Here is a 26,563-nt window from a genome sequence, read left to right on the forward strand (position 1 = left end):
AAAATTTAAGTTTGCTGGAATGAAAATATGTCGATAAAGCTACTCTTTGCACCATGTCAAATACAGAGCAACAAAAGCTACCGCCTTGCCTCTGTGCAGAAAATAGAAAATACCTTCGTTCTCATACCTAGATCCGAAATCTTTTGTTGTCAGTCCGCGTGTGTTTGCCAATTTTGTCGCAAGTATGTTTATATGTATCAGAAATGTATAGTGTATGGCATGTTTTATGTATGGCTTGTTACATGGCTTGTTACAAAATGCATACGCCAGACAAACAAGTAAGATTTTGTATCTTCATACGTTGATAAATGTGAAAGTGCATCATTCCTTGAAGTATAATAAGTTATTGCATGCGTGTGTATATTTAGAGATTGGATTCAAACTTGTTTTAGTATTCAAGACCCGAGGTCCTTCTTCCAATTCAGGGACCGCGGAAATCCTTCTTAAATACATTTCATTATATTGTCCATCTACCTCCAATCTTTGTTTTTTTTTATGCATTCATTCCCAGTTGATATCCAGTAACGTATTTACTTACGTTTTAGACGTTTTCCACGAATCAAACAAATTATTCTAGTAAATAGACACATGAAATTTACTGATACGAAACAAATTCTCTCCCATTTCTTCCAATCCATTCAATTCGACAGAAATTATTTATTTTGCTCTTAGTATTTCTTATGCGTCTTTGCCTGTCAGAATTATTATCCTCCCAAAAACTTTCCACTTATTTCGAGGGATATAAGAACGTTTGCGTGGAAATATATTTGGGAAATATAACTTTGATAAGATCTCTTAATATTAACTTTTTTGCGTTTAGTATCGAAAATATAGGTATTTTCATAAGATGTTAACAGCAGTGAGATAATAGGATTCTTAAAAAATTACTTAATTGCAGAGAAGTGAACATAATTTGAACGTTATGTAGCTTAAGAATAAAGAAATTCTGTTATATTTATATATATATATATATATATATATATATATATATATATATATATATATATATATATATTAATAACAGAGAGAGACTAAAACCCGTTTCTATTCTTCAACCACAGGAAGTCAAATGTAACATACTATTTTATGAGCACATCATAAACTAAAGCTTGAGGTAAAGTGAGATTTACTCAGAAACCAAGATTTCCAGTGTTATGCCAGTTTAGGAGCGTATCACATAAGACGGGAGATAACAGATCCATGACAGTGAAATAGATTTATAACATACAAAAACAACAAATCTTTAAAATCCGAAAAAGAAACTTGCGAGATTAGCGGATCTTGGACATTTATATCATCAGTCCTCTGTCCTCTTGAGCCATTATTCCCGTGTGTCACAGCATCTGAAAGAGCTGAGAAGAAGCCTGCAAACACTCTGGAAACACGTCTTTCCTTTCGTGATTGTGTGATCCCTTTTTAATGGTGTGCTAACTTGGCCATTATCCTCGCTAGTTGGTTCCTTCCAAGTTGCGAGTCTCTTTCAGTCTGGCTCTTGAGATACTCTGCTCTTGGTTCTTTTAAACTCTTACTACTTATTACTCCATAAACCCTCGCTTCTTTTCTCCCGACTTCGCTCTCCCATTACCCAGCAAATCAAAAACTGAACCGTTTGTTGAAGGGCTTCCGAGAAGGGGAACATGCCTGGAATATATACCAAATGCTTTCCTCATTCACAGTGCTTAAGCTGTCGTTTGGTTTTCTCTCTCATAATTCTCCATCGTTATTAAACATTTTTTAAGATCAGTGTTTAATTTCTTACATAAATGTAATCATAAGTAATAATTCTTCTTTCTTCATTAAATATGAAAATAATGATGTCAACAAAATCAGCAATAGGGACAGTGATGACACTGGCATACTGTAATAGAAGCAGTTGTAATAGTAATAGAAGTTGCATAAATAATGATTATCTCAATTTTCTTTAGAATTTCGTTAAAACCGCTCTGCATTTTGCCATTTGGTAAGCCACATCTTTATTTCTTTGTTAATACCAGAGTACCCGTACCAACTACCTTTTTAAAAAATACATCGGTAGGTTTGATTAACAACCTTAGACCTAGTAAAGTGCACAATAATTGTCATACCTCACTGAACAAAACATATAACTGTTCAGTGTGTACAAGGATTGAGGCCAGTGAGTACAACTATGAGTCCTGTGTAGGTCGATTCCTAAAATTGATAACCTTGGCCAGACAGTTCATTTGAACAACTTTTTATCGAGGTCCCTTGCCACAGCTCTAAGCTATGCTTGGAACTGTGATTTTAGTTTAATTTTGTTTTGAGAACGTCATAATAAAATATGTCAAATGTAAGGCGATTAGACCTACCTACAAGTAACTCACCGATATCTGAAGCCACATTACTGTCTATAAAGAATTGCCAATCCCGTAATAATATCAGATAACTAGGCAGCTGCGTTGTCCAACATTGATCTTATATGACGATATAACAGCTATAATATAATCTCCGGTTCTATCATTCTAACTCTATACTAGTACTAGAAAGGATAACAGACTATTATTGACTTTCTGAATGTATTTCTAAATATTTATTTCTTTTTGACTGTCAGAATAAAATCAGCTGGTGGAAAGCTGTGATAGAACTAGCTGTCTATTCAGACAACTGCCACATTTTATGTCATCCCTGGCATTCAAGCAAGATTTAGTAATCAGTTAGTAAGATTCGGTTTTGGCTGCTAGATTCATTCTCAAGCTGGCCATATTCAAATTTCAGTAAACTAGTGATTTAAACCTGCATTTCATTATCTATTCTATCTTATTTGAGATATCCAGAGGGTGTCATCTTAAACGATTAGTCCTTGATGAAGTTACAAGCCCGTTCCTTATATCAACCGTAGCTGCGACATATCACTATCGAATAATTACTAGAGACCTAATTCACTATTTAAGCAAAGCACGTGACATAGCCAATGCATCAGCAGTAATCCACACTTGAATAGATTGTATGTGCGCATGTATTTGCATATTGGTAAATATTGCCATTACAGAAGTGCAAGAGGTCAAAGATTATTTTCACGAAAATCGTAGCAGAAAACCAACGAGTCATTGCCGGAATTATGAGAGCGTATTAGTGGAACCAGAAACCTTTCATTGTTGTAGTAATCATCTCGTTGCTTTCTCTTTGTTTGATGACCAAAGATTACACTTTATTGACATTTTTCCTTTGCTGCACTTGTTATAAGTACACAATATGAATATGAAGTAAGACCCATCAGTATAAATATTTCCATTTTGCGGGATGCTCAAAAGAGAATGCAAAAGATTAATGGCTTAAAGAGAGGATGACAAACCCGCAACATCACAAAAGATTTTCACTCGAACGAGATATCGCTATCAACTGGGGAAATCTTTCCCTTGCGTTTGTTTTTCAGCTCAGTTTGCCAAAGCTTATTCTTTTACGAACGTGTATATCTTTCAAAAACACAAGCATTTGCCATATCTTCCACAGTATTGATCCAGTCAGTATAAAACAATTTGCATTTTGTCCACAGTTGACCTTGAAGCTTTGTTAAGTATATTGCGTCTTCATAGACATATTTGTGCATTTTAGTTGAAACTAAAAAGTGTAAACGACAATTTGTACTTAAACCTAAGAGTAGACAAATGTCCTTATTAGGTATTAAATGTAACTTGTTAATGGTATCCATCAGAGCTCACGACATAGTTTTTAAGGAAAATAGAACTAAAAATGCTATTTAATAGCAAACATTAGCAATACTGAAGAGCAGCCCTTGTTTCAAATCTAACCATTCAGTTTCATTTTGTCCTGACAAAGGATGAGGTCAAAAGTAAATAAGAAATGGACAGGATAGCCAGAAAAAAAAGCAAATATAAAAAAAAGCAGAGATCGTGATGTCTTACGAAATCGACATGGTTTTGCGCGTGTGAATTTTTTTTTTTTTTTTGACAGATAACCTCACTTTAAAATTTTTACTCCCATGTGAAGAGCTTTCAGTGTATGTGTATGGAGGCGCAAATGTTGTGGGAGTTATCTGAGCAGATATAGTCTTTGTTAATAAAGGATGATGTCATTCAATAAACCGCTTCGTAATGTCTACAACTTTTCTTATTAGATGTTATTGACTTATGTGGATAAAATTCTCGACCAAGAATTCTCATAGCACTACATCTACCAAGAATTTTCTTATTATGAAAATTTAGCCAAATAAGATGAAATACGACTTTTGCTGCAACCGTCGTGCCAATTCTGATAAAGTATCATGAAAACATAACAAAATATAGATTCCTAGGAGTATAGTTATTAACATGATGACACCTTTTCATTACCATCAGATAGTTACAATGGTCTTAAAAAAGAAACAGTTTATGATTTTCTTTCCCCCACAGTTACTCAACCAAAATTTACCCTTATATTCAGCATCAATATTCCTGGAATGTTCGCACTTCGATTCTCATCTGCGAAATTGCTAACGTCATGATGACAAGTAATGTTTTGAAGCTGCCTCCCATAACGAAGATATAATTTATGACTGTCATCCTGTTTGACAGATAAGATGCATGGAGCCTGTTTCCCCTTGTCAACACGAATATTTCATAACTTAGGATTAAAATCTAAAAGTTTTCTGTAGTGTTATTTACCCTTTTATAATGTGAGTCTTTTCCGCGTTCCTATCCATTTGTTTTCCTCCTTTGCATGGAAACAGTTTTGTGATGGCGGCCTCGTCCACATCCCTTTATATCTGTCATTGTCAGAGTTGCTTCACTTTATTTATGATACTCTTTATTAAGTATATGTGAAGTCAAGGGGGTGGGTGATCTTTCTCTAGCCGTTTTACAAAAACAGTCAAGAATTATTGCACATTAACTGCGTATGATTTAATACTATACAAATTTCTTCGTCGCGGTATCGTCATAAATAACTACTTTTCTTCTTTTACACCAATCACTCAGACTCGTTGTTTTGATTTCGATGTTTTCTTTAACCTCCCTTTCTTAGATGCTCTTTGACATAAAATATCTATGCATTTTCCTCTTTTATTTATTTTTTTCTTTCTTTCAGGAATAGGCTATTTGAGGTTATTTGGCTGCCAAATTTAGAGAAACATACAAATCTGAGAAACTCGACTGACTATCAAGGAAACGCTGAAGCAATGTGAAGAAACTGGAAAGACTGCTAGAGAATAAGAATAAGGTAAGATATTGACTGATTGAAACAATAAAAAGCTAATGAAGGGAGCGGAGTCGCTCACTTGTAAGAAAAATCTTGCTCTGGATGAAGGTTACTTTATTTTCATTGATTCAGCAGTAAGAGGAGGTCAATACATCTGTATCTAATCAATCTCTTATTACGAGAAGTGACTTTTTTAGCTTGAAAAAATAAAGACTTTGCGTACATCAATAAGAATATGTCCGCATACTTCGTTAATGGTAGGAAATTTTATTTTGGAACCCATATATTCATATTTAATATTAATATTATTCGTACTCATAAATTCTCAGTCTTTTATTCATCTATTACATTACTACCTGCAATCGGAGTTTTTCGTTTTGCGAATCAAATTATAATAAAGGTTTTATCGTCTAATCGTTAAAACCTTCTCTGCATTATTTCCAAATATTTTACCTAACAAACTCACTCGTAGTTTATTGATGCGAGATATTTCTACGCGTCATAGAGTATTTAAGTTTAAAACGTTTTCTGCAGAGAAAAACAGTTATTGTTAACAATGGAAACCTCAGTGTCAGCAATTTGGAAATGGTACTGAATTGAAATGGAAACTGATATATTCGGAGAGTTTTCAGGCAAAAGTTTGAATGCACATTCGTGAGACCATTCAGTAGGTTCGAAATGGGTGCGTAATGCAACGGTATAGTATTTACTTATGCTCTAGTTTCTTTGATATGAAAATGGTTTTAGCAAAAGACATTACCGAATTACTCTGTGTTATGAAATATATGAATACACACGTCACACATATATAGTATATATGTATATATATATATATATATATATATATATATATATATATATATATATATATATATATATATATATATATATATATATATATATATATATATATATATATATATCTGAAAAAGACAGGTAGAGCAAACGGCAGGACGAAAAGGAGGTGGTGATGCATATTCAATTTTATTTCCAGCCAACGTTTCAAAACATTGCTTCATCATCGGGGCTAAAATACAAAAATAACAGCAATTAAAATCAACACATAGGACTCAGTAAAATTATTAATGTTAAAATATAGATATTAAAACCAAAACATAAATGTGTGTATATATATGTATATATATATATATATATATATATATATATATATATATATATATATATATATATACATATATATTATTTCATATGTTATTTCTGAGGTAGAGCAATTGGATATTAGACATTTGTAGCTTAATGCTCGTGTATAATAAATTCGTTCATATATATATATATATATATATATATATATATATATATATATATATATATATATATATATATATATATGTGTGTGTGTGTGTGTGTGTGTATATATATGTATATATGTATAGTTATATATATATATATACATACATACACATGTATATATATATATATGCATGTATGTATGTATGTATGTATATATATGTGTATATTTTTATACATATATACATATATGTATGTATACATATGATAGAGAGATATTTCCCGTAACAGGTAATGGCTCCAGAGGAAAATAACACAAATGTTCCTGCGACTTTGTATTTTCATTGCAGACTCGTGGACTAACCCTTGCACAGAAAGGCTTCAATGGTATTAGCCACATTCTGCGCCTTGTCAAAAGGCTAAAATGAACAGATGTGAAAAGTCAACATCCCATATCAACGTCGGAAAAGTTTCAGTAATCGTGTGTTTCTTTTACTCGCGTTAACTGGTTAGACGGGACTTGTTTTGGGAGGTTACTTACATCTGCGTCCATAGATATATCAGTGAAAGCATAAAATGCTCGCCGAAACTTTGGTTGAATTATTTGAGTATCCTTGGAAATATAGGGTATTAATGAAAATTCGAAGCATAAATCTTATAATAGCTGTGATACTTTTAACGGATTATGTAATTCTTCTTTGCTGTTTCTTGGCAATATAAAGTTATTAAAAATGTTTTCAAGAGTATAGAAAATATAAGAATTTAGATACGTTTTATGACACAGTGACTCAGCAGAAATGTATTTTCATTCAAGTTGAAGTTGATTTTGTTTGCCTGGGAAGGATAGAATATAATAATAAAAGGAAAGAAAATATCGACTTATTTGTGAGGAGAATACTTAATAAGCTGCCTTTCAATACAAAAAAAAAAATCTTCAGCAGTTTCCACCAGAGCAGTAAACGTCGGTGAAACAATTAGAGAACACAAGATATCTTACCCTGGAGATGCCCTAATGGGTTTGGCTTAAAATTGCGCCTTCGAAACGAGAGGTATTCCTCCGACCATTCCTTCTTTGCACGTCTCTTTAATGACCGAGAAATTAAATGGTGATGCGGTGCGGAGCAGATCCATTTCAAGGCGTGTTTGAGTGTTGCACACGTTGGGAGGAATGTTATAAGGATAAGACTAATTTAATATGGTATGTAATCCAGCGCGGGTGATTTACTATCCAAAAGGAGCAAGAGATGTGTAAAATATGAATGCAACATGTAAAAATGTTCGACTTTTATGACCGGTTAGAGAGGCGGACACTATGCTATCCGTGTAGACACCCCGGGGTTATGTATGTAATCAACGGATAGGTTTGCTTAAAAGCAAATGGGTGTTACAGACTAATACACAAACAAACAAAGCCACTCCAACATCTTCTAAAAACATAACAGACACCTCACACGTCTCGACTGTCGACCTAACCGCGCAACGTCTCCTCGCTGCTGGGAGAAAGGCCGCTGGTGACTGGTACAGTACATGTACATACGTTACCGGAGTCTAAGCGATGACAGGCAGGGCAGCCGATCGAGACTACAAAGTCTACCCCAAAGCCAAATCAAAGTCCTTCAAAATGAAGGCATCATGGTTACCCCATACAAGTGGGAAAAAAGCACTTTAAAAGAAGATGATCATAAAGTAATCCTGAGGGATTAAGTACCCTAAAGATTACACGTGTGTGTACATGTGTGTGTTTTGCTCCTTGTATATAATTCTCTCTCTCTCTCTCTCTCTCTCTCTCTCTCTCTCTCTCTCATTATTCATTCCTTCAGATATATTTTCGTATTTTTAAGAACAAAATCTTTAGACGTAAGTCTACCTGCCTCCACCAAACAGGAAGGAAACTTTCCGGATGCATTTAGCGCCGAATACCTTTAAAATAAGGTAAGAAAAATCAAAACAAAAACATCGAGCTGCATGTGAAAAGCAGATGGCAGGAAGCAGAAGCGAGATTTAATGCCCCGCCAAACGAGGGGAATACTAATAACGCAGGATGTGCAAAAACGATGACATAACATATCAGAGGACGTTAAGGGGAACGAAGAGGAATTGTGTCAGATGTGTAAATGAAAGAGATTGGGAAAGGGTAGTTGCACGTAAAAGTGCGAGAGAGGACGAGAGGAAACGTCAAGATTTAAAGTCATACCTAAATTAATGCAGATCCTTGTAATTAGAAGGCTAAGGAGTGGATAAATTGATAATGTAAATTCGCATCGTGTCTCAAATAATAGATTCATCGGAATCAGTCAGAAATCATGTTCACCATTTTCTTCTTCTCTCTCTCTCTCTCTCTCTCTCTCTCTCTCTCTCTCTCTCTCTCTCTCTCTCTCTCAGATGTTAATAACCATAATCTTAACTCGATTTATTTCGAAGTTTTCGCTACCTTAACTACTTTAATCTTAGTTCTCGAACTCATCAAATGACATGAAATAAAATACTCAAGTGTATTTATGAAATCCTATATCTCCTGAGTTGTGGCTGAGATAAAAAAAAATTGCTACCACCTACATTTTTTACCCACTGTAGAGGTTCTTTCCCCCTCGCTGATCAATTCTTTTAGAAGGCCGAAGTGACAAACGAACAGATGACCACAATTATCTAACCCTGAAAGGAAATCAATAACTGGGAAGGAAAATAGTTTCTCATCCATATAATCTTTCTAAATAGAGTGTGTTTATTTATTACACTGTATGCTTATTTACTACATCTACCAAAGGTCAAGTCTAAAAATGTCTGGGCCAATACTCTCTCACACAAAGTAAATATCTTTGGTGTCTGGTTGCAAGAATTCCAACGGGAGCGATAAGCCAGAGTGTACAGGACTGAAGGAAATAAAGTTTTATTGTGTCTGGTGTAGCTCAGGTGTGGAGGGCTGGAGAACGGAAAGCAATCTCTTTGTCACAAGCACTTGGGGTGCATGAGGAAGCACGCATGTGTGAGTTCTAGTACTATGTGGTGGAAGCTGAGAGTAGTATTGCAGAAGAAAGGGCTAGGCAATGTATCTGTCGTAAAAGCCTTGTGTGTGTGTGTTACCGATTGCAGGAATGTTGAAGTGTTCAAGTATTGTTGGATTGAAGGCTTGCGGCTATGGATGCTGAGGGAATCTGAATACCAAAGGCAACCTTGACAGATAGGATGGTTCGAGAGATTCCAAACGGTGGGGAAATAGTTGAATTCATGGCAACATTTTTGCCATGACGGTACATTTATTATATTGTTCAAAGATACAAACGCAAATGTAACTTATTCGGAAATGCAGCGGGCTATGAAATACAAATATGCAAGACAGTGCTCACCGGCTTAGGAAAACTTCATTGAAATATAAGGCCACAAAGGTGTCAAGAAAATTTCAGTATTTAATCAGATTTTCATTCTGTTTTTAGCTCTGTTGAAACAAGAAATAAAACCTTCAACTCTCTTGATAAATATGAAGTATAACTGTGGATCATAATTATATGGTGTCCAAATAACCACCCAAATTAACAAAGACAGGAGGTTTACAAGACTTACTATTGGTCATAAAACCCAATCAGTCAAGTGAATCGATTTCTCAACAGCCATTTTGTAAATAAAAACAATGGCAGTCATTACAGATTAAAATCTAGTCAGTCAAGTGAATCTATTTCTCAAAAACAAAGGATGCCATTACAGATCAGAAAATACCTCTACGTCTCACGTTCCTAATTAAATTTTCACTTGCCTTTCTCCTGCCTTAATTTTCCAATACCGGTATCCAACCTCTAGAAACAATTTCTCTACACAGTGAGTAATGGGAAAGAGGAATTTCTATTCTGGCATCAAATAATGTCACTTTGGCTAATGGTACAGTCGGAACTCTTCCAAAGAACCCAATCATCTAAATCACAAGGCATTAATTGGCAGGAAAGGAATGTACACATATATTTACTAAAAGCTCCTCTTATACAGCACACAGCCACCAACGTTTTATTGGGATAATCCAATTAGGAAAGTTATAAGGTTTCCAAGCCACCTGTTTATGAAGTTGATGCTAAACAAGAGAATTAGTTAATAATTCCAGCAAGAGAAAAAGTCGTAACTTATAACTTTAGCGTGATAAGATTAGGATTAAAATAAGAAACCTTTGAAGTGTATTATAAACCATTTTTAGATAAATAATCAAATACTGTTTTAAGATGACTATGGGGCAATTCCGCGGCACTTTAAAATTCTAAACAAAAGTTTCTCTTCGGGGCTTTTCTTTTTATATTTTCTGAATCATTCCCCCAGTTTTTCGTTGGCATGAGGAATAGGTAAATTACTTTCGAATCTAATGTAGGAAGGGATGTTCACGTTTAAGGTTAATACATTTTGGGTCAATGTTCTTTTTTTGGTGTTGGGTTGAAACAATTATCGCAATATGACTACTTCACTTAAAACCATCATTCAATATAAGGTGCATAAACAAACACAAACACACACACACACACACACACACACACACACACACATATATATATATATATATATATATATATATATATATATATATATATATATATATATATATGTATGTATATATACATATATATTTCACAGGTGAGAAATAAGAGACAGGGTGTAGGTCCTGACCGGTTTTCGACTTTATTTCCAAGCCATTGACGAAGGACTGATACAGAGTATAAGAAGTCACAAATATATATACTACAGGAACAGTGCTGACGAACATACACAACCGTTAGAATCCACCCACCGGCCGGTCTCTTATTTTTCACCTGTGGTAATGTGTGATAAATGAATCACGTACAAAAGTGATTATAATATAATCATATATATATATATATATATATATATATATATATATATATATATATATATATATATATATATATATATATATATATATATATATATATATATATATATATATAAAGTAAAGTCGCAGTGGATTTCCGAGACAAGAGGAAGTTTATGTTCAAGCCTAAAAGGACTGAATCCTTAACCATTTTTTATGACGAATTACTGTACAATCACCTACATAGATAGTGACATCAACAGAGATGTTCGACGTTCAGACCATTGCAGATGATGTGTATCTTTCTCGTTGCTGTACACCAGAGCGTGAAGTTTCCTCTGCTGTGATTAGAGAGGAATCCAAATCTCCCTGTTCTGCTGACAGTTCCACTAAAGAGAACTGGAAGCCAGCTGACTCAAAATAGGCCAGACCTTCGTTTAGGGTTTCCATTACAGCGAAGTGCACTTAGTCCCTGTAATTAACTAGTCTTTAACAGTGGCCTGGTGTATCATCGGTAGGATTTCGAAGTCGTTTTGAGGTTGAACGTTTTTTGCTAACAAAACTAATTTTTTTTTGCGGTATGGTCTTTGATCTCTTTTAAATGTATACCAATGGCACAGTTAGGCTCTCTGTCTACTATATTAGCTCTTCGTTGGGTGAGTCGGTAGAGCCGTGGACTAGCACTCGGTAGGCCCGAGTTCGAGTCTCCGGCCGGCTGATGAAGAGTTAGAGGAATTTATTTCTGGTGACAGAAATTCATTTCTCGCTATAATGTGGTTCGGATTCCACAATAAGCTGTAGTTCCCGTTGCTAAGTAACCAATTGGTTCTTAGCCACGTAAAATAAGTCTAATCCTTCGGGCCAGCCCTAGGAAAGCTGTTAATCAGCTCAGTGGTCTGGTAAAACTAAGGTATACTTAACTTATTTGTCTACTGTATTACTTGGTCTTTGGCTACTATGGTTTTCCTTCCATTTCATTTTGTTTCATTACTGAAAAATTGCAAATAAATACTATCTTGAATGAAGTAGTATAACAAATGATAATGACCCAGTCATAAAAAAAAACTCAGCAAATCATCCGAAATGTTAACCATAAGACTAGAAAGTAACTATTAACTATTTTTGTGACTAAGGACAGGACGTTTTTATTAGATATTATCAAATTTCAAAGTAATACATAATTCACATACAAAAAAAAACTGAAACTACTATATGCATGCAGTGATTTTTATGCTCTTTTGTATCGTTTAACACGATGTATAATTGAATGATTTTTTCCTCCGATTCATTAGATGTTACTCAGCTCATGAAAAAATGAATTAATAACAATGAGGAATGGTTTCATTAAGGAATGAAATTAAAAATAAAAAGATATATCCTAACACAAGACATCAGTATATATTTTTTTTTACTGTGGGGTCTACACTCACCTTAGGGATTTTAATTGTTCAGCATAAGGACATATAAAATATCGAGGTTATTTAAAGCAGGGTCATAAAGTCTGCCTGTGAATAAAACTCTTTGATACGAGGTAACCCCAACCATGCATTTCTCTGGCGAAAAGACTAATTCGGTGAAATCGGTACATTCACTGCTACTGAAAGAAAAACTCGCATAGCGGCAAGTATGACGCGCAGCAAAAGCATCATACTTTCCCAGATATGTAAATATGATTTTATATGGCGGTTCTTGAGCCTGAACAATTCCTCCTTTTCAACTTCTAAGACACAGACTGAAGAATAAAGTAGAAGTACAGCGAGAGAAAATAAACTTTTCTTTAATGCGGATCCATTTGTTAGGAAGAGTAAACAAGGAGTGAAAGGAACTTAACGAATAAGGATTAGAGAAAACTTTATATATATATATATATATATATATATATATATATATATATATATATATATATATATATATATATATATATATATATATCTAAAAGGACCTCATTCAAACTGGATGGTATCTAATGATTTTATTCAGAAAAAGTTACAAGCTTTCTTGGGCAAACAGTCCACATTATTATCTAGATACCATCCAGTTTGAATGAGGTCCTTTTAGTTTCTACTAACACAGAACAACTGTGTATGTGAAATATATTATTGGTGCAGTAGTGCGGGGAATGGAGGAGGTTTCATTCTTTATCTCTGCAGGTTAATATACCAGAGACCGTGTTACTGAACTTACGCACCGAGAATTTAATCCTTTTTGTCATAATCCATTTTCTCCGTCGATATAGTTTATATACACAATGGGGATTGGAATGTAAACATTTTTAATTGTTGTAATTTCTTTTTAGAATCAAGAGACCTAAGTAAGAAATGCCTGTTTTCGCATCTATTCGTTAATCATTCAGTGTAATCGCTTATCTACTTACCGTTTTCTTGTATTCTTATTGCTTCCATTTTTTTTTTTATAACAACACAGTCTGTTCCGAGAGGACCGTTATGTAAGTCAGTCTCTTTACTTATCAATGAGAGCACATATTCATTATGGTTGATGAGTAATTAAGAAATGAATAAAAATCATACAGGTTTTACTCCTGACCCAATTACTGTCGCACATGAGTCAAGACAAGACCCCTCTATCCATCTCCCTCTGTTGCCTTTAAACGAAGCCATTGTCTTTTTCAAAACTAAATCCAATAAGGAGAGCTGTGAATATTTGGGTTTTATTTTACTTCATCAAAATTTCACTTGCTAAAGCAGTTACCTGGAATACCAAATGGTACTTTCATATTTCCTCTTAGTTATTCTCTCGTTTATTCTTGCAGCCTCATGAGCAAATTATATTTATGAGATATCAGATTTGTACAAGGAACAGTATGTCAGGGAATTCCTTTGTGTTTTGGATATTGTTTTAGATTAAAGGGAAAAAGGAATCGTGTACGTATCTGCTTCACATGGGTTTGAGTACAGTTGATTCAAGTGTTTTATCTAAAGATAACCATTTAACTCATCATGGCATTAAAAAAGAGACCATTGATTTACGGTGGTCTTTTCATCGTCCTTTCTCGCAGAATCCTAAGCCTGTAGTCTTTTCTGAAAATAATTATTTTGTCTGAAAACATCACCGAATGATTTTTTGTTTTTGCTATGTAACTCAAGTAAAGATAATATGCAGTTTTGTACAACTCTGACAAATGAATCCATTGAGGTATGGTATAAAAGAAATAAAGGAGATAGTCGCGAAAAACAAGTTCCACTGAGGCGTGCCCAATTAATCCTTTAAAGAGTTGAATCCTTTTAGTCCCATATTTTCCTCAAAAGGTCTCTGAGGTTTCTTTATATTAAATTTTTTTGGACAGTTTCTGACTCATTAACTTAGTTGGAAATATTTCAAATAAAAATAATAGCTCAGTAAAAGAAAAGAACAGATTCACCCAATCTATCTCGAATGAAATTTTCCACGATATACTTTTCAGGTCTGAAAGGATTTTATTCCGTGAGAATAATGGACAAGGCTTACTATTGGTCCAGTAGAATCCTCAGTTGATATTGCAATGCCATCTGCGTTGCAGTATCACCTCATAACACTCAATGGTGGAAAAGAACTCATAATTTGCTGCTTTAAAATTGGTTCCTTTATTTCCTGTTAACCAATCCGATATATTATTATGACAAATTTAAATTAATGAAGATATAGTAGCCCAAATGTTATGAAGAATCTTACGATGGAATTTGTTTTACATGCTCTATTTATTATTATTATTATTATTATTATTATTATTATTATTATTATTATTATTATTATTATTATTATTATTATTATTATTATTATGCGATATGTTATCAGTGAGTGCCTTTGATCTGTGCAATAGAGTTTATTTCTTTTCAAATTTCACTATTAATTTTTCTTCCTAAAATACTGTTTTTCAAAATAGCAAAACACTCTATTGCTTTCCACAACTATGATTCATTATTGTCTCCTACCTAAAATATACGGCCAAAAGTGACATTGCAGAAGTGTGAAAATGTGTGGCCTATTATAACGCTAAACCCTCCATCCGAAATCGTTTGTACCATTAAAAGTTTTACTTTGCAATTTCGGTGCCTTAATTTCTGCTTAGGTAACATATCAACTCGTAAACTGCGTTCAGGTATTTTTGTGCACGCACTGGAAAGTGCTCTATAAAAAAAAAAAAAACCTATTTTATTTAAAATGTCAAGTTAAATCATTTCAGCAAACAATGCAGTAACAACATAATAAACCTACCCACAAGAAATATAGGATACTAGAGGACAAAGATGCAAAGGATCGCGTATATACGACGTTTGAGATTAGATTTAATCTCCTAGCTGCGGAAATGAATCCTTTTAATCATAAACAAGTTTACATAGGAAAGGTAAACTCATTCTAGATATAGTTAAAATCAGTTTATGCAAACCTCGTCATTAAGCCAATATCCCCTCTACAAGAGTCTTTTAAAAGAGTTGTATATTAAGCTGTAGATGTAGAGGAAGAGTGAATTGGAGCCCCCATTCAACAGAATGAGAGTCAAGAGTTAATTAGGACGCCTGAACGATGAAGAGGCTGCCATTCATCTAAGGTGCTAGCGGAAGTGAAACAAAATTTCAAAAAAACGAAAAGTAAATATAAAGATAATAAAATGATGAATAAGAAGAAAAGGACGCGTCATGGGCTTGATTGAGAGTAAATCTAAATCATAATGAAAAATGGATGAGATTATTAGACATTAGAACATTTTATCATCTTTGGAAAACATCTTAGTCGAACTATGAAAGCGTTGCTGATATCATTTGAAAGCAATTTACCTACATTAATCAAATGCAATTGTAACAACTTCATGTAGGACTTCATATATTTATATATATATATATATATATAATTTATATATATAGATAGATATATATATATATATATATATATATATATATATATATATATATTTGATAATAATTATATATGTGTGTGTTTTGTTTTTTTATTTTAAACTTTGTACGATTATGCAAATTTCAGTCTCCTAGACTATTCATTATATTTAAGAAAAGGCAAAGTTCACATTATGTATCCCATAACTACTTATATTCCTTCGAGGTGGTCACACTCTGCATAGGGTGCTAGACCTAGGTACACCCTTACAAAGATACATTAGTCCTCTTGACAATCTTTCATAAAGACCTCCTGCTTCTTGATTTAGAACTGTTGTTTTGTTCTTAATAATAAAGACTTAACTTACCTACACTGAAGCTGTTGGTGTATCCTAAAAATAAAGGGTTTCATTCTTCTTTCCAAGAACAGGTTCCAAAACCTGATTCTTACAGCTTACTTTAAGACGCTTTACTGTTCTTGAACTCAGTGGATAGAAATGAGAAACGATACCACTGTGGTAGTATTCGTTTAAGAACATAATAATTTCCGAAATTATATATCTTGTTTGTTCTAATGACTTAGTTATCATATTACACAGCTACATGCAGATTCTGGTGTGTCATGAGTGTAATTTTATGGGGAAAGACTATACCATTATTTAAATTATCAGAAGACCTTCACATGATACTAATATCAGCTCTCAGCACATATATCCTCTTGTGGTTAAGTTATGTGTTTATGTTTCTAGGTAGTGAAGGAAATATTTATGCCTATTAATTGGCAATATTAATTTAAATGGTTTGGTGCCATAATTTCAACATCCATTTTGATATAAATTACTCTTTCCTACAATAGGTATTTTCGATTCAGTAAACAAATATTTTGTTCTTATATGCAAAATAAGTAAGATTGCAATTGTTTCCATAAACACTTCTGGAAAAAAAATCCTCTGAAATAACAATGCAAAATCTTGTCTGTCAGTATTAAACTAATCAGGTTTTGATTACACCATTGAGGTTATACTATGCTGGTACTGACTCCCTGTAAAATCACTTGTAAACCTAATGATTTACACCAAAATTTGTCCATCATGAATACCCATACATACTCATATTCATATAAAAAACCCACGAACAGTCTAGGAGAGAGAGAGAGAGAGAGAGAGAGAGAGAGAGAGAGAGAGAGAGAGAGAGAGAGAGAGAGAGAGAAGCTTGGGGAATTTGGCATTTCCTGCCTTCCAGTTGTCCATCATCCTCAACAAATCCTATTTGGGAAAAAGCGAATTAGGGCTATGCCGGCAGATTTAGCTCCTGGCACTGGGTAGGATTACACCAAACCCTTCTCATAGCCAGTCTTTCGGATAATCTAATCGCACATTCAAAGGGTATTTCGCGAAGTTAATTATGAGTGAAGGGTATCACCGGGCAATACAGCAGGATCTAAGGCAAATCCCTTTTCTCGTACGTGATTTAAAGGGGAAATGGAACTAAACTAAAATCGCTTCTCATTTACAGAGCATTTTATCAAACAAACTAAGATACACTCATAAGCATGGGACCCATGGTTCATTATTTGGAAGATTTTGCTATTTTAATGACTACCTTGCAGGCAATTAACACAGATATATAAATGTGTATGTATTTATATATGTATGTATATTTATATATGTATTTATATATACAGTATATATATATGTGTGTGTATGTGTGCGTGTGTGTGTGATAGAGAAGAACCCATAAATATTAATTCATGAGGTGGAAAGTGACTGATAATTTATCATCAGTGGGTCTAATTAAAAAATCCATAAAACATTCGTCTCGTATCATATAGCAAAAGCTATGAGAGAGAGAGAGAGAGAGAGAGAGAGAGAGAGAGAGAGAGAGAGAGAGAGAGAGAGAGAGAGAGAGATTTGGTACCCATTTTCTAGAGTCCATTTCATCTTCTACATTCCCTTTGACAGTAAGGGTAGCCTTTCTTTGTAATGAGACTTGGCTACACCTCCTGAGTTATTGGAAATATCTCTTGCATGATTCCCATGATGTCGAAGACTGTGGATGTCATTAAAAAATATTAACTGTAATGACCTGAAAGAAGTTAGGTCTCACTGGTCAAACTGCTTTTATTCATGAGCAGATGGGTTTCATCAGCATAATTCTTGCTAGGAAGACTTTCCAACGATTTTGCTCCATGAAACATCTGATGTTTATTGAGCTAACATTATTTACATGGTACTGTGTTTTCTTTCTGTTCATCATAAAAACAAATAGATGAACGCGTAGACAATGTGATACTTTATTTCGATTTGATATCTAAATATAATATATATATATATATATATATATATATATATATATATTTATATATCTATATATATATATATATATATATATATATATATATATATATATATATATATATATATATATATATATATATATATATATATGTATAGAGAGAGAGAGAGAGAGAGAGAGAGAGAGAGAGAGAGAGAGAGAGAGAGAGAGAGAGAGAGAGAGAGAGATTCAGTCATTTATAAAAACTCTGCTTCTATCTTATCCAAAATGATTGGATGCAAAAACTTCGAGAACTTACCAGGAGCCGAGAAAGTTAGCGGTAATTTTCGTCAAACTCAGTCTCTTATGTGAACGAATAAGAAAGGAATTAAAACTTAAGACCGAGAATTAAAAGTTTTTATTCCTTAATTAATTTAGAGAGATGTAAGTGGACGAAGGAAAATGTAGCTTATGAACGGAATGAAATCATCTCATTTTACAAACTTTATAATCTGTTATTTGCATGCATAACAAGCTTCATATTTAAGCGCGCACCTCGGCGATATTAGTAAATAAATTAGGGGTTTTCCTTAATAAGCGGACACTTTCATGTTTGGATGAAATTATCTAAAGGTATCGTTTTCCTTTTCTGTAACAAAGACTGATATAAAAAAAAAATAGGCATTCGGCATTAGAACAGAAAAGTTAATAGGAAGTTTTACCAATACATTATTCATTTAACTCTTTGGGAGGGAGATTTATGGTCAGAATGTTCAGATTTTATAGGAAAGACGCATCCACGGGGATAAATCATGTTGGAATCAAATCAAGCCAAAAGTACGTGATGTTCTTTCAGTGGTCAATTATCATTAGTAAGGTATTTCTGGAATATATATATATATATATATATATATATATATATATATATATATATATATATATATATATATATATATATATATATATATATATATATATATATATATATATATATATATATATATATATATATATATATATATATATATATATATAGAGATATAGAGAGAGAGAGAGAGAGAGACTCCATGCATAATTAATAGGGTTATATTCCTAGACTAATTTTGTTTACTTTAAACAAAATCAATTTTTTTTTTTTATTTCTCTATCTTTCGGAGGATTTTACTATATTATACGAGATAAATATCAAATGGACGTTTTTCATTAGATCTGCAAATAATCGTATTCATTAACGTAAATTGATGTTTATGGTCTCTCTCTCTCTCTCTCTCTCTCTCTCTCTCTCTCTCTCTCTCTCTCTCTCTCTCTATTAATTAACTATTAATTTCTTCACTTTTCCAAAACCAGAAAAACAAAACTGGAGTCCCCAAGAGACATTCGCCTTCTCTTTTGTCATCTCTCGCAACCCTATTCATTAGGACGCTACATCATTGTTTTATCTTTAGAAAACTTTGTCCTTTTACTGTTTTTTTTTATCTCTAAAAGAACCTTATCTTTCTACTGTTTTTTTTATCTCTAAAAGAACCTTATCTTTTACTATCTCTAAAAGGACCTTATCTTTTTGCTGTTTTATCTCTAAAAGAACCTTATCTTTTTACTGTTTTATCTCTAAAAGAACCTTACCCTTTTACTGGTTTAGCTCTAAAAGAACCTTATCATTTTACTGTTTTATCTCTAAAAGAACCTTATCCTTTTACTGTTTCAAGTTTTGGGCTCTTTTCGAAATGATTTACTTAAGCAGCCCTCCATGCAAAGTTACTGGTGACATCATTAAATGTCGTAAGGTGCGGAGAAAAGTATCCTAATTTAGGGTTCTCGGGTTAACGTCACTAAAGTCAATATTGATCCGGATGTCTTTTGGGAACGAGCCTCTCTTTAGACGATAGAGATCACGGAGAAACACATCAAAGGCTCGAGATTTCTTGGGAATTCCTTATGTTAAAGTCAAAGGATCTTCTCATCTTTTGCCTTTCATGTGAGCTGCTCTTTTGGTTTCTAGCTCATTTTGCAAGGTTTTCCTGAAATATTAACTTTAAAAGAACATTTTTTAAGATTTCAGAATTTCTTAAGAGGGACCTTTTGTTCATTCATAGACAATTTTATGCACATATGAAAGAATGTACGCTAATATCATTCACAACATTTAGTAATGAATCGTTTCACCTTATTATAAGTGCCTCGAATTTTTTTTAATAAATCCAAATCTGGTATTTTAATTATAGGTAAAAATCTCATCTAAAACCGAATTTCCCCTGATTAAGGATGGAAGAGTGGAGCCATTGAACCAGAAGGTCTGTGGTGATTAATACCGAGAGATGCCTAGCTGATATCAAATAAGTGAAAATCTATTACTCTACTGACTTAGAAATCTCAAGTATCAGTGTTTTATTTGGAACTCGATTTAATTGGAGGTCTAATGTTTCATTTCCCTCTGCTTCTGAAAGTCTAAAGACTCTCTCTCTCTCTCTCTCTCTCTCTCTCTCTCTCTCTCTCTCTCTCTCTCTCTCTCTCTCTCTCTCTCTCTCTCTCCAAAGGTCTTTCTTGAATTAAAATTACTGTATATTATAGCAACCTACTTATTGCTAATTTATATTTCATACAAATTTATGTGACGAAAAATCATGTTGAAATAGTCACATGTATTTCATATTTATGAATTTGGAGAGCATTTTGTAATATTTGATTACCTTAAAGAAAGATAAGCAATTGTGTCGTTTAATTCTCTTTCACTCTTTCCCTCTGTCTGTGTTACTCACACACACTCATATATACATACACATACATACATACATACATACATATATATACATACATACATATATATATATATAAATACATACATACATACATACATACATACATACATATATATATATATATATATATATATATATATATATATATATATATATATATATATATATGTGTGTGTGTGTGTGTGTGAATTACTGATAACTCAGTGATGGAATTGAACTTCACCTATGAAGCAAGATTTGAACTCGCGTCTTATGAGTTGCAAGCAAAAAAGCTTTACCTACACCATATACCTTTTGTTGTTTGTCCTTAAAGAATATGACACCAAATGTTACCATTTCGGTTTTCAGCAAGTCTCATTCGAATAAGGCCTTCAGCGCTGACAACATCTTGACTCTCTTCATGATTATTCTCAGTGATAGGTTAGAGACATTGTGTGGTGTTAGAGGCCTGTGACTATGTACAAATTCAGAAATCAAAACGTTCGCATCCGAAGCCGAATGTCTGTGACATAATCCAATTTGGCTGCACATGTAGGCAACAACAGTGTAATTACCATGATAATGTAGTGTAAGGGAACAATTATGGTAATTATGCTAACGGCGTCAAAGGGGTAGAAGAAAAGGAAATGAGCTCCTTTCAGGAAAATTGGATAATGGCCCAACCAGTGCACGACTCTTCAGATAGTAACTTAACAACAATTATGATATCTACTGGAACTCATTATTTAATTAGCATCAATTATTTAAGTACTATTAGCTACACGTGGATTATTATTTTTTCCTTAGAAATGTGAGAATATCCGGTTTTACTTTTTTCTGGCAGATAATTTATGGAGAATTGGCCAAAAAATTCTCTTTAAAAGCGGGATCTGTTTGTTCATGCCCATGCACATCATATTGCAGCATAGATACTAATAAATAGTATTGAGAATAAGGTTTAATAAGAACGTAAGTAAAAATTAATCTCATTACGAATGTGAGGAAAATTATTAGTGATTAATCATTTGCTTATGTTTTCCACTGACATGTATGTCAGATTTCATAAAGCATTAGTGCTTTTCATCGTCAGACTTTCGCATTTTCAGAAACAATGTTCGGAAATGAAGCTCTATCAGTGGATATTATGCTATTGGCATTTAATTCGCCATCTACAAGATTTAATGGAAGAATAATGGCACAGGGTACTTTTGACTTTCTTTTTCTTACCTCCAATTTTTCATCTACTATTTACTTTTTTTCATTATTCATTCAACATCTTAAATTTGTGAAAATTGTTTTATATATATTCATTCAACATCTTAAATATATATATATATATATATATATATATATATATATATATATATATATATATATATATATATATAGTAAATATATATATATATATATATATATATATATATATATATATATATATATATATATATATATATATATATATATATATATATGTATATATATATATATATGGGAATTCCTATATACTTAGAACTTCAAAGTTGAAAAATAAAGGAAAACTTGTAAACCATTAATTTTTCTTTCCATCGAACGATGAGATTTATCAAGCAATCTATGATTGTCAACACTTCGTGTGCATCTGGTCTTTTATATATAGTGCTAAAACACAGAATCAATCAAATCCAGATGCAACTCTTCTGGAAATGAACCAAGCCTAAAATAAGAACTGACAGTGCGTTAAATTTTAGGGCCTGGCAGAAGTAGGATGTCTCCTAAACTTCGCAATTTAGGATGATAGACGCAAATGGAAAGAAATGGACGGAACTTTATTTACTGTTTATAGAGTCTGAGAGAGAGAGAGATAGACAGACAGATAGAATTTATTCTTCTATTTTGTAATAATCCTTGATATTCTTATCTTATAGTGATTTATTTTCTTAATTGTAGTTTTCATCATTTGCTCCATTATGGAGAGGTTTTGAATATGCGTAGAATTTGGTTGCATGCGTATTATTAATGAACTACCTTGCAACGCTTAGATAATAAAAATAATAAATCTGTTAGGCAGTAAGTAGCTTTTTTACCTCGATTTTTTCACATTTGTTAATAACATCATCACTCTAGTTTAACTATAAGAAGACTTTAAAAACTTGTCTATCATAAACTGGATAAAAGTAACCATTAATTTTTTTCCACTCTAGGTCGACTACTGAAAAAGAAACAATTGGAATCTTCTAGCAACCCCTACAGATGATTAACAGTGACGAAAGGCACACCGAAGGGAAGACTGACCCTATAATTTGAACCCTGTTGGCTTGGTCATACTGTAGGTAAGTCAGATTATTGGTTAGTTTTTAGTTTATCTGTGCGCAACCATAGGCTTTCCAAAGCACCGGCAGATTTAGTACTAATCTTTCCAATTTTAATGTGAATTTCCTTCATGAAACCTGTTTTGAAAATTGTGAAAAAAGATATTTACATCTCAAATAAGTTTAAACAAAGGGACAGAGGGCAGGTAGGCACCGAAATTGTTTAAACCTAAATTATATGATAATAGGAAAAGTAAATATTTCGTGTTTGACGACAATAACGATAATGGACAACACATTCCCGTTGAGACAGCGCTGCACTTTCAAGTATTGACTTACCTCTTTTCGAGCCTTTTTTTAAATAAACTTTTTGGCCATTCGTTCACAAGACAAAGCTGTCTCAAATCACATCATGGTAATTCTCTCTAGGATAGTTGTCACGTCATTTTACACCCAAACATATTTATGTTTACAATATTTATAATTATAAAATCCCATAAATAGGCGCAAGCTCATTCAAACACACACACACACATGCACACACACACACACACACACACACACACACACATATATATATATATATATATATATATATATATATATATATATATATGTGTGTGTGTGTGTGTGTGTGTGTGTGTGTGTGTGTGTGTGTGTGTGTGTAAAAATCAATAATTTTCGTATATAGGTATCTACACATTTGCCTTTCAATTATCTCCTTCACCGTTATAATAATCAATTTGGTCATTTCCATTTTATACAGAACATCGAATTTTCCATAAAACTCTTCAGACAACATTGATGCATCATTCCTGTTTGTGCTGTAATAAAGGCTGGCATAAATTTGCCTTTTTAACATTATTAACTTCGAAGGATTCCAAAATAACTGACACACTACTCGAAAATAAGTATGGCCGCACGCTCTATTCATAGGATACTTTTTATTTTTCAGTCTGTTTTTCATCTCACATCAAAGCTCTTCCTGTTATCAGCACGTTAATTACACGGTCGTAGTAGCGTGAGCAGTAATTTGCTAATGAATAGTTATTTGAGAATAAATACCCCATTCACAGGCAGTATAATAACGACAATTGACTTTTTTTTTAGTTGTATTTATGGATATCTAATTGCCTATTCATCTTTTTCTGGTAAAACCCTCATCAACCAGGAAATGTTATTTTTCCCCCATTCTCTCTCTCTCTCTCTCTCTCTCTCTCTCTCTCTCTCTCTCTCTCTCTCTCTCTCTCTCTCTCTCTCTCAGCATTTAATGGTAGGTAAACTATACTGCAACATGATTTATATCTTGATGTTGTGGAAATGTCACAGGGCAGAATGCCGACGCCTTTTACAAGTACTGTTTTTAATTTACTTTTGTTCCAAAAATTTTATCTGTGATGAAAAATATTATACAAGCGTTGAAAATACTTAATGTATTTTGTTAGAACCAAGGCATTCAGAGCCGATGAAACACGGTTTTTCGGCAACACCTTTTTATCAAAGCACCGGATAAAGGTGGAAGTTGGCAAGTGTATATTTTATAACCCCACCTAATTTTTGCAAGTATTATTTAGCACCTAAGTTCGATAGTTTTGATATTTATAGAGTAAAATGAAGTCGCTGATGCCGGAACCGAGAAAATCACAGACAAGGATCCTAAAACAATTCGTGACGTAAACATATGACGTCATGAGGCACCGCCCATCCACCAGGTAGGTGGTGAATGGATATGCTTACATAGTCTAGGCTTCAACAAATTCGGTAATGGCCAGCAGGGTATGGGATTGTCCCCGTGGTTGCAAGAATGCACTTGTGCTACGGCTTGCCACTTTGTATACAAGCGAGAAGACCTGTGGCAAGATTTGCTATAGCGTGAATAGGTAATTATTTCTATAGTGGGTTATAGTTACTTGGCCACCCCAGAAGTATGGTTAGGAGCTGTTAGACAATTCCCTCACTTTGAGGAGCCGTACTGGAAGTCGGACAATATCCATGAGAGTGTGGAACCAGCCATCATTGACATCGTTAGAGACGATGAGGACGGGGATGATGACTCTTCCTCGAGAGTGACAATGAAGACATTTTATAAATAAATTATGTAGTGTTAGACGTTTTATTTGTACATCCAAAACATATTTATTAAAATACAATGATTACGACAATATGTTCCTCATTCAAACTGATTTCAATATATTTTTCTTTCCATGCATATCGATATAAATCGTGTTACATTTTATTGATATTAAGTAAATAATAGCTTGCCCTCAAAATCTTGATTCCTGCCATATCAGCGAGTATATGAGCGCTGTTTAGGGTGCTGTGCGAACTAAATAAAAAAAAATAGCAATGAGTTACATTAATTGAAATAAAACAATGGCGTTGACCATTACACCCCTAACAATTGAGGGAAATGAAGTATCATTGCTTTTCATTTGAATTCTATTTATAGTGACCGCTCTTGACTCGCTGCAAATAGAAGGCTATAATGTCGAAACCTGAGGCAACAAATGATAGACTGGTTCATTATGTGGATGAATTACATACACTGAATTATTTGTAAAGGATATCAAGAAAATGGAAGAATTTTACAATTTAGCCCCAACAACTGCTGAATAACGATGAAACTTCCAAAAGTAATAATAATAATAATAATAATAATAATAATAATAATAATAATAATAATAATAATGAATTTATTGAAAAATGATAATGCAATCAAGGAGACGATGACAAATCCTGCTCGTCATTACTGATATCGCTGAAGCCTAGGATGGGTGCTAATGTTAATTGTGAATATGTCATTGGCAAATGGGCAGAGACACAGTGAAAAGGCGTTTTCCCCAGTATGTAAACTTCTCTTCACTGTGGGTGGAGCCTCATGACGTCACAGGTTAACGTCACTGTTGTGTTCAAAACCCTTACCTGCGATTTTGATGGCTCTGGCATAGGAAACACTTTTACTCTGGTAATACCAGAACTATTGAAATTAGGTACTAAATAATGCTTGCAAAAATTAGGTACGGTTATAAAATATACACTTGCCAGCTTTCACATTTATCCGATGCTTTGATAAAAAGGTGTTGCCGAAAAACCGTGTTTCATCGGCTCTGGATCCCTTAGTAGTAGAACTCAAAATTGGTGATAAATGCATTGTTCCTCTCAAATATCTATTGCAACGGATGCAATAAATATATAAATAAATTCAATTGAGCATAAAGTACCCTTTTCAATTGCGAA

At 33.3% G+C, this 26,563-nt stretch overlaps 1 long non-coding RNA gene across 1 annotated transcript in view; it reads left to right on the forward strand.

Moving 5' to 3' along the window:
• The first annotated feature begins 4,790 nt into the window (after positions 1-4,790).
• LOC136829141 (uncharacterized) overlaps positions 4,791-26,563 on the forward strand; it is a 92,270-nt gene continuing 70,497 nt past the window's right edge. The window contains exons 1-2 of the long non-coding RNA XR_010850315.1: positions 4,791-5,172; positions 23,219-23,347. This is a non-coding gene — a long non-coding RNA (uncharacterized lncRNA). The remainder of the gene's footprint in view (positions 5,173-23,218; positions 23,348-26,563) is intronic.

Source organism: Macrobrachium rosenbergii, chromosome 44, assembly GCF_040412425.1.
Source record: "Macrobrachium rosenbergii isolate ZJJX-2024 chromosome 44, ASM4041242v1, whole genome shotgun sequence".
Taxonomy (NCBI): Eukaryota; Metazoa; Arthropoda; class Malacostraca; order Decapoda; family Palaemonidae; genus Macrobrachium; species Macrobrachium rosenbergii.